A 17,788-nucleotide genomic window follows, 5' to 3' on the forward strand; every position below is an offset into this window, starting at 1 on the left:
GGGAGAAAGCAGCCTTAGGTCAGAAAGTGCCGCTCACCACTTACTATCTCCTAGCCTTGGCTTCGTCATCTGTAAAACAGATGAAATAATGCTTTCCTACTAGGACAAGATTAAACACCAAATAAGGGAATCTGCTCACACCTGGGCACCTGAACAGCAGTTTCTGCCTTGTTGAAGCAGTAGTGACTCCCATTCTCTCTCTATGGGAAATTTTCTTCAAGTACTGACGACAGGGAAGAGGGCAGAAAACTCAGGTCTGATGAAGAAACCATCCGAGGAAGATAGAGTATGAGAAGTCCACACCTAGACACCTTGGCCACAGCAAACATACATCTTCACAGAAGCTTACTACTCCGTATTAGCATGGTCATCAAGCATACAGCTTTATGTGCCGGTCCGCTGGCACTGCGGGGATGTGCTCTCTGCCTCTGTCTCTGTCTCTCTGTCTCTCTGTCTCTCTCTGTCTGCCTGTCTCTCTCTCTCTCTCTCTCTCTCTCTCTCTCTCTCTCTCTCTCTCTGTGTGTGTGTGTGTGTGTGTGTGTGTGTGTGTGCCACAATACTCTAATTTCTCAGTGCAAATGCCTAAAAGACACCCAACCCAGTATGTGGCACAGTCTGCAGACAGTGAATGAACATATCCCACCCACTGCCTTCCCCACTTCCTCTCCTACCCTTTGTGAGCTCCCGTGTCTATTATATCTGTTTTCCTCCTGATTGCCTCATCAGTTCCTGGCTGCAGTCGAAGACATTAGTGGTAGGTTTTCCACTGGAAATGAAGTGGGGCTGGGTTAAGTAATTGGTCTCAATCAAAGGCTGTACACTGGATGGGCTAATTCATGCCTACTGCTATCCACCTCCAAGTGAGCTCTGTGTTTGCATTTAAGGACGTGGGATGAAGAGTCAATGTCTGGCTCATTACAGTAGAAATTAAAGACCTATTCTCCAGGAAGGGATTCAGCATTCTAAGTGGCTCTGGCCAATCTGGGTGGTCCTTTGGGAAATCCTCATTGGAAATGAGCAGCAAGGAAAAGCAAAGTCAGTTCTGCAGCTGAGCAAACCCTCTGTCCCTTGGTTAGCTGTCTCCTGTCCAGGGTTTCCACTTAGGTTGATGCAGGTGGCCTCTCCCCTGCTTGCTCAGAGCCTGGCCACACTTCCTCACTCAAAGACCACCAAGGTGATGGCCTGTCATGTATCCTGCTTGTGGTATCTGCGTCCTCCTGGGAGGCAGAAACAAAGGCACAGACATTATCAAGCGCTGGTGGTCTTCCTATAACCTTTTCGGTAGCTTTAGGTGGGAATTCGTAAACCAAATCCAAACACAAAGAAACTGAGGTCCAAAGCAGTAAAGAAGGAAGAGAAGATTTAAGACTAGGTTAGTCTGACTTCCAAGTCTATGAATGGGTCCTGCTTAGGGCATTGCAAAAGTAGTGACATCAGATTTAGATGAAGAAAATACATAGTAAATTTTGAAATAATAAATGATACCCAGCACTTGGGAGGCAGAGGCAAGCGGATTTCTGAGTTCGAGGTCAGCCTGGTCTACAGAGTGGGTTCCAGGACAGCCAAGGCTACACAGAGAAACCCTGTCTCGGAAAAAAAAAAAGAAAAAAGAAAAGAAAAGAAAAGAAAAGAAAAAAAGTGATACATTTAGGATTACTACTGATCTGGTCAAAGCAGCATCAAAGAAGGTGAACTTTGGTCATAAATTACAAAGTATCACATTTCCCCCTTGCAATGTCTGTGCACCAAGAACACAGCCTAAGGCAAAGCAGGTAGCCAATATTACAGCTGTCAGATGAGTGAATGAAATGTCCAGGTTCACGATTACGACTTGATCTTTTCTCACTAATCACAAATAATAAAATTTCTCATGAAAACTGTCCAAGGAACTTGCACGCATTTGTTGAAACAACTATTTCTGCTTCACTGCTGTGTAACAAACCACCCTAGAACCCAGCAGCTGAGGATGCTGCTTCATTGTTTATAAAGATTTGATAAAGGTTGCTAACAGGCTTCATTTGATAGAAAGCTCGACTGAGATTAAAACATCCAAGATGGCCCAACCCTGCCTTCCCTGGTCTTTCTGTATGTGGACTCTCTTCACTCGGGCATCTAGTCAGGGCTTTTTTACTACATAGCAGGTCACCCCCAAAGAGAAATCTTCCTGTTGTCATCACAGTGAGCAAGCCCAGGCCAGAGGACAGGTTTCCAATGCCAGCACCCATATGGAGGCTCACAATTATCTGTAACTCCAGTTCCAGGGGACTCTAGCTTCCGACAGCATTGCGTACATGTGGCACAGAGACATACATGCAGACAAAATACCTAAACACATAAGATAAAAATAAGTAAATCTTTACAAAGGCATGAATATCAAAACATTGTCTGTATTCGCCTTCACGAGCAGCAGATGATAATGATTTAGTGTGTTTAAGGCACTTAGAAAGGTGACTGGCACTTAGTGTGCTCTGTCTAAGTATTAGTAATAGCCAATTACCAATAGTAATTATAGCATGCTGTTAACAGCATTGTGAAATTCCTCACTGCAAATGCTTTTAATTTACTGACTACAGTTCTGATGCAGCCCTCAAGCCCTGCACACACTATATTATGTAAAATTTGCAATCATGTTAGAGGAACCGAGTTAGCCAGAAAATGCAAAGATGGGTCCTTTTTCCCTATCTTCCCTTACTCCCCTTTTTTTTGTTGTTGGATTACTCTTAACCTGAGTGTCGTCCTTCTAGTGTAGTACTTCTTCCTAGTAGTGATATTTAAACCCAAGGGAGAATTACTTATTTTTATAAGAAATATCATGCTGGAACTTATTTGGAAAGGGACATATGACGTAGCCTTAGCTGGTGAGAAGCAGAGGGATTTTTCTGGTTATTTTTTTTTAAGATTTATATATTTTAAATTTTATTTTTATGAGTACGTTGTGGTTGTCTACAGACACAGCAGAAGGGGATATCGGATCCCATTATAGATGGTTGTGAGCCACCATGTGATTGCTGAGAATTGAACTCAGGACCTCTGGGAGAGTAGTTAGGGCTCTTAAGTGCTGAGTCATCTTTCTAGCCCACTGGCTACTTCTTAAGATGATCACTTTGATGAAATGGACGGACGGGGGGGGCTGGGGGAGGCCTGTGTTTCCTTTTGTGCTTCTGGACACTGTTGGGTAAGAGCCTGACATGTGGAAGTGCCCTCACCTGCTTTGACAGTCTTCTCAGAAACCTTGTCTAGGCAGGAAAAGGCTCAGTAGATAGAATTGTTCATCTTGCAAGCATGAGGACATGAACTGGACTCACCAAAACCTATATAAGAACTGGACATGTTAGCAAGAACATATGTAACCTCAGTTCTCTTGCCAGGAGATGGAAGGGGGGAGCAGGAGAATGCCAGAAACCCATGGGCTAGCTAGCTAGCTATAGTCAGAAAAAAAATGGCAAGAGACCCTGACTCAAACAACATGGAAAGACTTAAAGTTGTCCTATGACCCACATACTTCTGCTATGATCCATGTAAGACATCATTCACACACGCACACTCACACACACACACCACACAATGGTTCACCACCATTTGAGTGTGCTCTCCTGTGGATGGAATCTGGTGACTTAAGAGAAAAGCAAAGGGAATGACAAAGATTCAGTCTGGTCAATTCCTGACAGTGGTTTCTCTTCCACAGTTTATGCCACAGGCATGAGCTATCCTCAACTCCAGTGCAGGGGGTCCCCACCTTTCTGGTGCTGGAGTATGACTAGGCGGCAGCCAGTGTTAACAAAAGACACAAAAATATGTATTATTTTCCCCCAAACTGTACAGTTCACAGATCTCTTTCATGTATTTTAGGTCTTGTATTCACTCCACAAAATAAACATCATTATGTTCAATTGGTCATAGAGATGCCACTCATACCCTACACTTTGCTGAACAATCTCAAACACAATGCTTCATTTCAACATCCCAAGTCCAACAAAGTAAAAATTATTATTTTATCTTAAGGAGACGCGAATGGAGTCCTGAGTGACATCCCTACGGTCTCCTACACTCAAGGACAGGGATAAGGTTTGAAGGAGAGCCTTGTCCTAGGACAAAGTGCCTGCTCGGTCCATGGGCAGTGCTAGGCTCCTATAAGGAAGTCTTGTCTAGCCTCTGCCCTGGACTCTGACAGGCAAGCCAGACTCCATAGCTGTCCTCCTCTGAGTGTTTCTCCTGTCTTTGGCTGTGCATGCAAATGATCTGTCTTTCTAGTTCACAGGACTGCTGATCCAGAAAGAGCTTTGTCTCAGACATTGCACTCAGGGAGCCCCATTGGCAGTCTGGCCTGATTGACGGCAGGATCCTGCACCTTGAACACAAGCCTTCCAACACTGGGATGAGGCTTTGTGGTTGCCAGGAAGTGGTGAGGGTGGCAGGCCTGGGGAGGAAAGGCGAAGGAATTGTGGTCAGAGGGCAGGCCACTGTGGTTCTCTTAAAGCATGATTACTAAACCCATTCATATTCCTCCCTGATATGCCCTCTCCCTCAACCTAGGAGGCCAAAGCTTAATAAACTAGCTTCTTTCATCTCTTGTCTTTGGGAATTGTCAGTCATCCATCCCAGCCATGGTTGTTATATGGGAGCCATAGATTGTCCCATATGGAAAGGAACTTCCAGGGAGCTTTGGCTGGCCATGTAGGTAGATCCCCAGAGGCGTCTCCAGCTAGTGCTGCCTAGAGCAGGGGTTCAGACTATACTGCTGAGCCTGACCAAATTAAGGTTTTATGAGCAAAATGAATGGTGGCTCTTGTCTTAAACCATGATGCTGTGGTCATAGTGGCTTGGTCAGCTATGCCATAGTAAATAATCGAAAGAGTGGCCATCTTGAAACTTCTGGAGCCTGTTCTGCAGGGCAAGGCCATTATGCTGACAACCAGCCCTAGGTTTTTATAACAATCTCTGAACACACGAAGAAACTGAGGCTCAGAAAGGATAGATTCTGCACCGGGCCAGTAGACTGGCCTAGATCTGAATTCAGTGTGGTTATAAACATCACCTAGCTCTTCTGTCTACACTAGAGGCCGTGTAGTAGACTCTGACCTTTCCTAGCCCTCAGCTCCCCAAGGAACCTGTGCCTCGTCCAATCCTAAGAGTCCTGAAGTGCAAAGCAATCTCACTGGCTCGTATTCTTCTCAGTGATAGGTGTTCGGAAAGGAGCATCTCTGGTGTCAATCCTAGAGCGCTCCAGGCAGTAGGGCACTGGCTGAGTCAGTTGGGTAACTCTCCCTCCACCTCTCCCTCCTTAGACTTCCCTGAGCCTCAGTTGCCTCATCTGTACATGGGATAGCAATACTTACTTCTTAGAGGCATTGTAGAGATCTGGGGAGGAATTGTTAGGAAAGCAACAACGTAATACAGAGTCCAGAATAAGTCTTGAGTGTATCTTTTTCATGGTGGGTTTAGCCTGAGGAGTTTTCTCCACACAACCTCCTAATGAAGAGAGAGAGAGAGAGAGAGAGAGAGAGAGAGAGAGAGAGAGAGAGAGAGAGAGCCTGAGCTCTGAGGGTCACTATGGAGCAGCTGCATCCCAACCCCCTAAAAGATTCAGTCCCTTTGGCCTCCACTCTGCTAGCCCTCCAGAGACGAACAGGCTCCAACAGCTGCTAAGCTTTGCTCACACATTCCCCCTTCACGACTGACTGAGCCCTGACACAGGAAAGAAACATTCCCTTGAATCATGTAAATCCCCACTCATCTCCAAATTGGGTGCTGGAGTGCCTCAGGGAAGTGATTTTACAACCTCACTGACTCCAGCCAAGGTAGGCTTCAATTGCTCTTGCAAGACAATTCAGCCTCAGCCCCTGCCTGGCAACAAAACCGAGCAGGGGCTCCCTCCCTCCCACCAGAGAGATGCCCCCACAGGCTGACTGAGAACAGTGTCTACCCCCAGCAAGCAAGCAAGAAAAAAAAAAGACCAGGCATAAGCCTCCGTCTGCAGCCTTCTCAGACAGTGAGGTAGAATCCTCACCTGAACAAAGGCTCTCAGACGAGCAGGGGAGGGGTAAGATCCAGGAGACCGGACTAGGAGATCAAGGTTGCCTGGGATTGCCCTCACCCCTCCAGGATTTCAGAGGCAGGGTTATGCCGTGATGGACTGAGCCATTCTCCTGCCTTCACGCAAGAGAACACTTTCCAGCCTGCTGTGCCCCCAGGGAGAGCTCTTATCTCTTCTTGTATGGATGCCTATTTAAAAAATTTATTTTCGAATCTGGGCCTCACCATAGATTATTCAACCCACACCCAACAGAGCTGCGAGAAGCACACAGCCCCAGCCCCAGCTTTGGCTAACAGAGCCCTGCCTTCCAGAGGCGCCCCGGCTGCCTCCTCCTAGGTGGCTTGGTTTCCCGGGATCGCTACGATAGATCGCTTTTCTCTCATGTTGTTAGAAGCCCAAGTCCTAGTACAAATATTAGCAAATATTAGCAGCCCTCCAACAAAGGTTGCCATTAAACAGAGTCAATTCATCGGCACTAGGACTTAGTAGTAACCAACCGCCTAACCATGATTTCATGCCACAGATTCTTAAGGCAGATCTTACTGTCCATGCTTCATATTTGTAGAAACAAGTTCAGTCATCTGGAGATTGGTCCAAGGGCATCCATGGCTATGTGGAGGAATTAGAACTTTGGTTTAGCCATCAGCAATTTTCACTGAAGTCTCTCTTCCCCAAAGGAGTTCACGCGACAGACCGCTAGATGTACTTAGCTAGTTTCGGGACTCCCAGATCCTGGGTCAGGTGGCCCTCGCTTGTTACCAGGATGCTGTGCTATGCTGAGCCACGGGGGGTACTTTTCTCTTTCCCACCCCAGTGCATTGCACACCCCAGTGCCATTTCTGGTGTGCTTTGGGTTGAACAGTTTCACCAAACTCAAACTTCTACTCCTTGAGCCCTTGCTGTCGGGGTCCTGGTATCAAGACTGGAGTGGACCAGTTCTTTACAGAGAACTGAGTCATGGGGGACATGTCTAGGGAACACCAGTCAAGCAAAATAAGCATATGCTTTCAGTTATGCAACCATCTTTATGAAAAGAATGACACTGTGGAGTCCAAATGCATAGCCCACATGGATCTGTCCCTTCACCAGAGGAAACTCCGTACTGTACCACAGCCCCTGAGCCATCATGAGCAGCAAGTAACACTTCTGTCCTGGCAGAGGCTAGGCAACCTTACCAAAGGCTAATATCATGTAGCCTCTCATGGTCAGTTCTACCCAAACATGGGCAACTTGTCCTAGCTGCACTCTGAGAACCTAGTTATTAGTTGCAGAAGGGAGGCTGGCTGTTCAGAAAAATGGCTATTAGGTAGAACGGCGACCCTCAATAACCTGGAGCTGTATGCAAACAAAATCAGGACAACGTGAAAAGCTGAGTAACTAGAGCTCTGAGAAGGGCCAAAGGCATCGGAGAAAGCTCATCATTGGCAGAAAGAGAAGCAGAGAAATGCCAATAATAAGCTTCTGGTGGATTATGCCAATTGTGCTGGGTGCAGATCCAGCAAACATTGAAGCTGATACCTCTGGAATCCCTGCATGCCTTGATGGCAGGTCTGGTTACATGTAATACTATTCTAGGATTCCCAGGAGCACCTTCTGTCCCTTTTGCTAAGAGCATCTGCACCGTCGCCCCCTCCAGTGTGCCTCTTCTTCCTGGTGCTATCTGCATAAGACTCCTCATTATAACAAAGGGAACTCTGCCAAAGCTCCAGGCTCCATACAGGTGAAAGTGTGTGCGGTAATTGGGTTAGTTGTATCTTATAGACTCTAAACTGAGTCAATGCCGTGCTTTATCTAAGCATTGGGAAAGCCAGGGGACCTGTTTGTGTCTTGCTGATGATCAGTGGGAGAGGTTATGATGCCAGGCAAGTGTCTTGGCTTCACCTTTACTTCCAGCGTGTGCCTTTCCTGCACATCTTCTCATTGTTTTAACTTACAGGGTTTCCCATTTAATACAGTATTAGTAAGCTAAAATTTTCTTTTCAAACAAGACAATAAATAAGCATGTACAAAGAAGTAAATAAAAGTTGAGCCTCGGTAAAAAAAAATAATAATTCACCCTCGGGGTTCAAAAGGAGAATGGTTAAGAACAAAACCTCCCAGGGAGGTATAGACAGGGTGGAGGGAACCGGGAAGAACCGGTGCCATTACCACCAGAGGGGTTTCTGTCATACTCCAAAGCCAAAGCATGATGAAGTACAAGGAGGCAGAGACCCAGGGACTGCCTATGACCCGCAGCACAATAGGAGGAGGCAGGAGTGATACTGTGAACATCTTACCTCACCTTGGGATCTCACCCTAGAACTTCTCAACTAGAACCTGCCAGCAGTGCCCTGGCCCTGGCTCTCTCTCTCTCTGTAACTCGGCCTTCCTGTGCACAGAGACAGTCTAAGGAAGATGGAAAGGTAGGGGAGGAAGCCGAGAATAAGTTGTTGAGATGAATATGATGTCTAGAGGTTGAACATGGTCAAACACAGTGATCACATGGACAACTAAGAGCCAGAAGAGCTGATTGGTCGGCCCACTCTGTGAGACTTGTGCTGCTCCAGCATGGAGCCTCACAGCAAACCTTGCATCGGGGCCTTCTTGTCCACCTAACCCCCTTTCCTTCATTCTGGACCTCTACCTTGGCATCCTTGACCTCTGGACATTTGCAACATGTCTGCCAACCATGCTTCTACCTACTGCTTCTCTCCTCCAAGTTCCTTGGATTCTAGCTTATTTGGTCTATCCGGGCCTCTGTGACAGAATGCCACAGACTAGATGGCTTACATAAGAAAACCTTCCTTCCCCACCCAGCTGGGTGAGAAATCTCTGCATTGCTCCCATTCCCACTGTCTGGACCTTTCTTCGCCATTCGTGGGAAAAAGTACTTCTCAGTTCAGCTAAGCGGCCAAATCCTCACACCCCTAACAAGATGTCCTCTTTAGAGCCAAGAGATAGGACTAGAGCCGCACGCCCAGGTGGGTCCACCATCACCCTCCTCCCCATTTAGGACTTCAAAACAAATCCTTAGGCGCCTAAACCACAGACTCAGAATCTGTGAAAAATGCAGAAGCCCAATATATTTGTAACTGTATTTAGAAACACGTAAGACCTTTTCCAGGAAGAAAGCTGGTTATTTGTTGACCACCTGTGATGGCCACACACAGACACACGCGGACGCACAGACATACTTAGCCCATCTCGTATTTAGCAATCTGTAAGAGGGCTGCTGTGCACAGCCTGAAGATCGCTTGCCCCAAATCTCAGCTTCACTGCCTCAGAAAGGCAAGGCTCAGCCGCTCTCTGCAGTGTTTTCCTTACTGTGTGGCTTTGCGGCAGACCTCGTGGGGGCTTTCCTTGTAGAACTGGCCTCTTATCCTCGATTCTGGACCCCTGCCTGGACCCCTAGGATCCTAGACGTTTGTTACATGTCTGCAAGCCACCCGTCCCCCGGGCTTCGTGCTTCAAGACTCTACGTTCCTCAGAGGCTGCTTGCACTGCTGTGTCCAGAGAATGCCACAGTGTCCTATTACATCAGCCCTCTGCCTAGCAAGGGCACAGCTTGTCCAGGCGACTGGCGAGAAGACGGGGAACTTTGAAGACAATGGCTCCTTCTGTTATAGCAAGCACTCTCTAAGCATCTGATTTGGGTTTTAAAGACAGATTTACACGGGAGAACAGTCTTTTGATTCGGTTGCCTCCAATTTTCTGTCATCTGAATCATAGCCAAGGAATAAATTGAATCTTTTTCTAACATAGAATATATTACTCTTGAAATAGTAGGAAATGTTGATAATTGCCTTTTATTGGACTCACAAATAATTTATAAGTTGGTCCGATTTAAAAAAAAAAAAGTATTATAGTCTTATTTCCTTGGTTTCTTCCTTGAGGCAAGTATCAGCCTCTAAAAATAGAACCCGTGTAGAGATGGGCCTAGCGCTCCCCCTGGTGGTCACTATTTAGGATTGCAGGTTCCATAAATGGACCTGAAGCTGCAGGCTACATTTGAATAATTCCTTTTCCCCTAAGTACACAGAAAGATTTGATTTATTCTTCCCAGCCATGTCTGCGTTACAGAGTACTTCTCCTTATAAAGTCCATCTGCTTTGAGCGTAAGTAAATGATCTATTCCTCATATACATTATCAGGCTGAACGTCTCTGAGGTAGTAAAGAGCTTGCCCGGTTCTATCAAATGTCAGGGAAGCTGGGAGTTTCTTCTTTGCTTTAGAAGATACAGAGGAGTGAAATGCAAGCTGGCTGTCAGAGAATCACGGGGACAAGATATTGAAGGGATAAGTCGATGTGAATGTATGTGCAGGAGGAGTGCAGTGGAGAGATGGAGAGGGAGAACACTACTGGACGGGAGGCTCCGCATAGAACCCTGGGTCAGAGGCAGGATTCCGGGACATCCTCCACTGCAATAGCAGATCCGCATAGAACCCTGGGTCAGAGGCAGGATCCCGGGACATCCTCCACTGCAAAAGCAGATGTGCATAGAACCCTGGGTCAGAGGCAGGATCCCGGGACATCCTCCACTGCAAAAGCAGATACACACTCCGCCTTTCTCTGGAGAGACTGTGATTCCTTGCCTTCCTTGCAGGTAACTAAAGACCCAAGTAACAGTTCCAGACAGTGGGCGGAAGAGCTAACTGCAGCACTTGCTGGCCTGACCCTCAAGCACCTGGCGATGGCTCCCACTGATGGTCTGGTCACACAAATGACAACGGAACATTCCAACATATCCCAGGAAGAAAGTTGACTCATCTCTTGGTTTAAAAGCATTTCTTTTCATTTTTGAGATTATGTTATAATTTATATGATCCTCTCCGTATCTTTCCTCCCTCCAAACCCTCCCATATATCCTCCTTGCTCTTTCAAATTCACAGTATCTTTATTTTATTAATTGTCATCTTCCACAAACACACACATATTCACATTCATATATGTATATGTATGCATAAATGCATAAATACAGTCTGTAAATGCTACTTGTATATATGTTTTCAGGGCTGACCATTTGGAATTGTGTAACCAATCGTTATGTTCTTCCCTGGGGAAGACTTTCGTCCTCTCTCACCATTGTTTAGTTACCTGTGGTTCTTTCTTTAAGGCCGAGGCCTCTCGTCTTCCTCCTGTCCACTTTGACATGCCTATTGTTGTCCTTGCTCAGCTCATGCTTAGGCAGCTGTGTTGGTGAGACTTCATGATTGTAGCTTCTGAAACTCCTGGGAGACACACTATCACAGCAAACTCCCTCTACCCCTGGCTCTTCTAGTCTTTGGTCCCGTCTTCCTCAGTGATCTCTGAGCCTTGGGTGGGGGTGTTTTATCGTAGATGTATCCATTGGAGCTAGGCTCCACAACAGTGTGTTTTCATTGATTATGGTTTTCGGTAATGTTCTCTGTTTATTGCAAAGAGAAGTTTCCTTGGTGAGAGATGAAAGCTACACTTATCTGTGAATATAAGGTCCAATACTTACAATGTAGTTAAGAATTATGCTAGTTTTGTAAAGTAGCAGCTATAGGTTTTCCTCCAAGATCCATGACTTCACTAGCCCTGGGTAGTTGGGTAGGTCTGTAGTACTAGGCACAATTTCCTTCCTGTTGAGTATGTCTTAAGTCCAATTAGAGTCACTGGTTACCACCTAGGTATGCATTACCACTACTACACTCTTAGGACCAGCATGCCATGGTGTTTGTAGTTGTGGTTCTTAAGTTCATAGCTGGGTAAGACTGTTGACTTACTCCTGTAAGAACTGAGCAAACAGGGACACTTCATAAAAATACTGGGAAGCCAGGAATGTCTATTAAGTTTCAAGTCAGGGAGCTTCAAAGGAATTTGCTGAATAAACATCCGAACCCAGGAGATGCCCCAATTGCAGGGAGTAATGCTCGGTTCCAGGAAATGTCCCACCCACAGTGAGGGGTGGATCTCTCACTACCCCTTCTACTTGCAAAAATGGCAGCCAGAGAGGTCAGATATCTCCTCACCTGGGGCACAAAGGGCAATGGACACAAAGAAAAATGAGCTCCACCAATGAGAGATAACCAACTCATGTGTAAACTAAAACCTATGTTCTGAAAGGGTGTAAAGAGTGTGTGCTTTTGTTCCTCAGGGTCGCCTCTGCCCTGATTGCAGGATGACCCCAGTATACTGGATCATTAAACATTAAACCTCTTGCTTATTGCATTGATCTTCATCTCTGTGTCTTTGTGAGTGGGGCATCCTGGACGTAAGACTCAGCTCTCCTCTCCGCATCTTACACTCCCTCCTTAGAAGTTTACATGGCAGCTTCTGGTACCAGGAAAGTTACTCAGGAAGGATTCTCTCAGTTCAGGGCTCTTTCAGCACTAAGTCTGAAACACATGGTGGGTTTAGAAATAGAGATTTACTATCTTCTACCTCTGGGGGTGCAATTAAGGGCAATAGCAACACCCTGTAATATTTTAAAAGTTTCTTGGACAACTCTGACCAGCAACTCAGAAGAGGGCTTCTCATGCCTAGTGTTGCAGTTTTGTTAGATGGGTTTGACTCTAGGGAGAAGAATTGTCAGCAGAGCTGAGAAATTTTCCTTCAAACTATATATGTATATTTATACACACACTGACTTACTCATATTGTAGATATTCTTAGGTAGATGATAGTATAATGACTTTTTCTGACATCCTTATAACTATTTTACCCTCCATCTTTTGTATTTATCTTCCCCCCTTCCATAATTAGAGCCCCTCGTTCCCTATTTCCCCCATAAGATTACTTCATAGCTCCCTCTATTTTACTCCCCAACTCAGCAATGGGCCCCTTCCTCTTTATTGACTTCCACAGTTACTCCAGGATAGCAAGTTCATCTCTTACCGAACACTGACCTGGAAGAGCCACCTGATTCTCAGAAACTGACCTAAGGGAGAGCACACTCAAAAGTGCCTAGTCTCCAAGGAAGAAGAGAGCTCTGAATGGCAGCCAGAGGGGTCAGATATCCCTACTGTCAAAGTGAGTCAAGCCATCCCAGCCCCAGATTTCTGATCCAAAACTTGCATTAGTGTAGGAAATTCAATGAAACAATGTATGAGAAACATGTATAATGTATCCAAGCTCAGGAAATGCAAGTGTACTTTTATTGTGCCTTCAGTTGGCAATAATGAATTCTGAAGTCATGTTTTGGTTTTCACCCAGGGTTTCCATTGCAACAAAAGGAAATCCTTGCTTCGATAACTAAATAAAGCCAACTTCTCAAAGCCAGGCAGGCCCAGGGAAGATGAAGCCCCGGGGCAATCTCATCCAAAGTGTCTTCCTAATCTCAGGTATGGACCTGGCCAGTATCCATGTTCTTGGCCAGCATTTAATAAACCATGTTTCAAATTTGGCTCAAAAAAAAAGTGTCTTCCTAATTTGACTTCGCAGAAACTACCAACAGTTGCTGTTACATAGCTGTTTCAAGAGCAGGAGAAAGCACTCCCGGGTGCCTTGAATCCTGTGATTCTTCCAATTAGCCTGGCTTAGATGCCCTGCTCACTTCTGAACCAATTAGGACTCAGATCTGAAGCCAGGAACGGGGTCAGGTTCTCTTAAACCCAGACCAAGAAGAATGAGATCACACATTCTAGAAAGAAGAATGTTTTAAGGATGCTTCTTTTAGTAGAAGAAAGCGTAATGTCTTAGTCATTGTTCTATTGGTGACCAAAGCAACTCTTATAAAAGAAAGCATGTACTTGGGAGCTTGTTACAGTTTCAGAGGTTAGTCCATTACTATGGTGGTGGAAATCACAGAAGCATGCAAGCAGATGTGGTGCAAAAGAAGTAAATGAAAGTTCTTCATCCTGATCCATAGGCAGGGGTGGGGGGGGGGAGAGACAGAGACAGAGAGAAAGAAGGGGAGGGGTAGGAGGAGAGGGAGGGAGAGAGCAAGAGAGAGTGAGAGAATGAGAGAGAGAGAGAAGGGGAGGGAGAGATGGGGGAGGGAGAGAGTAAGAGAGAACAAGAGAGAGGGAGAGAGGGAAGGAGGGAGAGAGCAAGAGAGAGGGAGAGAGAGAAAGAGGGAGAGAAAGGGGGAGAGATAGAGGGAGAGAGGGAAGGAGAGGGAGGGAAAGAGAGGGCAAGAGAGTCAGGAAGAGGGAGAAAGTGAGACGGGGGGGGGCAGAGGGAGAGAGAGGGAGAAAAAGGAAGAGAGTGAGAGAGAGGAGGGAGAGGGAGAGAAAGAGGGGGGAGAGAGAGAGAGAGAGAGAGAGAGAGAGAGAGAGAGAGAGAGAGAGAGAGAGACTGAGACTTTTGAAGCCTCAAAGCCCACCCCAGTGACACACTTCTTCCAACAAGGCCACACTTCTTGATCCTTCTAATCCTTTAATATACTGCCACTCCCTAGTGACTAATGAGCCTGTGGGGGGCCATTCTTATTCAAACCACCACAGGTAAGTAGAAGAAAGAGGATGCTAGAAACAGCTTGGAGGGGGAAACGGTGAGTGTTATTTTGCAATCACTCCTAATAATCTTTGAGAAATCTTTTAGTTAACTGGATGATATGGTTTGCAATTCCTAACCTCTGACAGTGAGTTTCCTAAAATACCCTCAGGTGTTGACTTCCTAAAGTATGCTCAGATATTGACTCCCTGTCTCTTCTGACAGTGCTGGGCTTTTGAAAAAAAAAGGTTCTCATAAGAATAGATTGCTCTTCTATTCTGCTTCTCTTCCCTCCTGATTTGTGCGTCCTTTGATCTTTGTGTTCTAGGAAGCACACAGTGCTTTGTGAACATGATGGACTGGTGTGCCCTTCCTGGCTAGGATAATCACATGGTGCCCAAGCATTAGGTAACCAGACCAAATTTTAAGGAGATTATTTAGATATTCCCAAGAGTATCCTAAATGATTGCACTTGTGAGCAGTCTCCTAGAGAGGTCGTCTTCATATGCGACCCAAGTGTCTTTGAGCCACAGCTCAGATTTTATTTCCTTAGTTTAAACCCCAAAGTCCAGTCCCGTGTCAGACTTCACTCTGCATCTGACTGGATTCCTGGCTCTTGTCAGACTACACTCTGCATCTGACTGGATTCCTGGCTCTTGTAAGACTACACTCTGCATCTGACTGGATTCTGGCTCTTGTAAGGCTTTCTAAAAGACAATCTAACTCCAAACAAAGGTTTGTCCTCTTGGATAACATAACTCGGGATAGGAACTCAATTGTCCATGGAGAAGTAGAAGAATATTTTGGATTCTGGTATTCAGGGTCAGTGATAAAGTGTGAATATTCACAAGGAAGTGTAGAATTTGTTTTTGTTCTTGTTGTTGTTGCTGTTGCTGTTGTTGTTGTTGCTGAATAGAAGAATATGAGGAGGCAGGATGATATCATGGAGCCCTGTCCTCCTTTCTTGCAGCCAGCTCTGAAAACCACTCCCTTCCACCGCTTGCAGGAGAATTCCTCCAATCTTCAGGCTTCGAACTCTGAATACCATTCAAAACCCTGTACAGACACAGACACAGACACAGACACAGACACAGAGACAGACACACAGACACAGGCACAGGCACAGGCACAGACACAGGCACAGACACATGCACGTGCATGCACACACATGCACTTCCTTCCAAACTGAAGTTCTCTTTCCCTGCTGGGGAGACCAGAAAGCTGTGGCCTAGTCTTCCTCTGTTTTCTCTGCTTCCCCTGGCCTCTTCCAAACTGTCTTGCCTCATGTTCATGTGAGCTCCCCTCAAACCTTCGGTCCTGACCCCTCCAAATTCACAGAGACCATGTTGTTTTGCCTTTCCCGACTGCATCGTTTTGTCTGTTTTAATCTTCTGCGGGACTATTGTCTCTTGCGATGCTTTTCTGTCTCTCGTGCCTGCACTCCAATCAGTCGTGCTCAGAACAGTTAGTTCTTCATCCCTGCCCAATTCCCTTCAGTCTGACAGAACGCCTGGTCACTTCAGGCTGCTGGTTCCAGGTCTCTGCATCAGGTGCTCTCTGCCTCTGCTTGCTAAGTAGGAGGCACTGCCAGGAGACAGAAAGAGAAGGCAAGGGAGTTGCTGGGGGTATTCTCTAGGAAGCCTCCGGAGATACATATGCTAACAGTCACGTGGTTCTGGCTCCCCTTGCGTGTTCCCAGATCTCAGACTGATGACACCTCATCTTGTGCTGACATCTCCAGGCTAGTGGCTTCTCCCAGCTTTTACTAACCTCTGGTTTTCTTGTAGCTCTCAGGGTAGGACCAGCTCTCTGAATGACATTCCCTCTGTCGAATATTAAGAGAACTCTCTGTTCTGTAATTACACACTGACAGATAGCCACTCCCCACTCCATCTGGCAGTACCCTAAGAAGGCTGAGTTCATCATAAAGCCAACAAAAGGTTAAATCACTATGGTGTTTACCTATAACAGATGAATTTAATGTTTTCATTCTCTAAGACCTTTATGGCTCCTCCAAAATTAGCTTTTCTAACTCACTTTTAGAAAAGGTTCCACTTTTCCTAGCTCAGTGCCCTATTCCCAAACCACTTGTTCAAGTTAACCAGCGCTGTGTGGCATTTGCATCCCTGACAGATGGTCAAGACACTGAGTACAGAGTGGGATCATCAGATCGGAAATGCTTCATATCCACAGAGCCGAGGCTGCTGGCTGAGCCTGCGGCACAGTGTGAAGGACCGAGTACCCTTCCACTCTCCAGTCTGATATGTGACTTTAGCCAGAACGAGGCCAATTTACTGTTATTCCCAGAGCCCAGGGCAATTTTCACATGAAGGGAAGATGCACATTTGTGGCCAAATAGGCAGATTTGGACATTGGACTGGATGCTAAAATGTCCCCCTGTGCTTGAGGCAGGCACACAGCCGGATGACTGCCTTGAAGCTGCCTGAAACATTATTCTGTTTCCATGGTCTGTGCTGATTAGAAGCCAGCATTTGGAAAGGATCTGGGAATAGCTGGGGGTTTGCATTCCAGCTATTTAAAAACAACAGCACAGCTCAAATTTTCTGCAGCCTTCAACCTATGTCCCCTTTCCTGAGTATGGCTGTCAAGGTGGGTGGTAGGCACACCAGAAACAGTGTTCTAGGCCGAGAAGAGAAATATCCAGGAATATCAGGGGAATATCCAGAACACAATAAGTGACTGTGAGCCCAGGAATGAAGAAATCAACTGCAGCGGCATCTGTAGCCAAGGACGGAACAGCCCCAGAATCCAATTATGAAGAGTTATAAAGGGCCTTTGGTATGTGAAACAACTTTGGACTTCATCCCTTGTATGTGGGGTCAGGGGTGTTTTTCAGTGCAGCGCCACTATTAGATTTGTCTATGGGAAGATCAATCTGAAAAGCCCCAGAAAACTTGCTTGATGTGGAATCGGAGACTAGAGGTAGGGGCATCCTGGGTCTAAACACACATCTCCCTATAGAGGAGACTCACGAAAGAAATTGGCCAGTGCGGTGGTCCTCAACCTTCCTGACACTGCAACCCTTTAAAACAGTTCCACATGTTGCGGTGAATGCCTCCAATCATAAAATTATTTTCATTGCTACTTCATAACTGTAATTGTGCTACTTTTATGAATCACAATGTTAATATCTGATAAGTAGGATATCGGATATGTGTCGCCCATGAAGAGGTTGTTTAACACCGCCCGCCAAGGGGGTCATGACCCATATATTGAGAACTGCTAGGATAGCGAGATGTTCTAGAAGCCTAATCACCTCCTGAGACTAAACTCTAAGTCCCTAGATGACAAGGTCTGTTCTGACTTTCGGTGGGTAAGAACCAAGTACCTTGGGAGGCAGAGGCAGGCAGATTTCT

The 17,788-nt window shown here is 46.0% G+C and overlaps 1 protein-coding gene across 1 annotated transcript in view; it reads right to left on the reverse strand.

The window, feature by feature from the left end:
* C8a (complement C8 alpha chain) overlaps window positions 1–9,377 on the reverse strand; it is a 66,234-nt gene extending 56,857 nt beyond the window's left edge. Inside the window, exon 1 of the mRNA XM_031376825.1 lies at window positions 9,338–9,377. The gene's annotated coding sequence lies outside the window, so the exon portion shown is untranslated. The remainder of the gene's footprint in view (window positions 1–9,337) is intronic.
* Between the last annotated feature and the right edge of the window lie 8,411 nt (window positions 9,378–17,788).

Source organism: Mastomys coucha, unplaced genomic scaffold (assembly GCF_008632895.1).
Source record: "Mastomys coucha isolate ucsf_1 unplaced genomic scaffold, UCSF_Mcou_1 pScaffold18, whole genome shotgun sequence".
NCBI classification, from domain to species: Eukaryota; Metazoa; Chordata; class Mammalia; order Rodentia; family Muridae; genus Mastomys; species Mastomys coucha.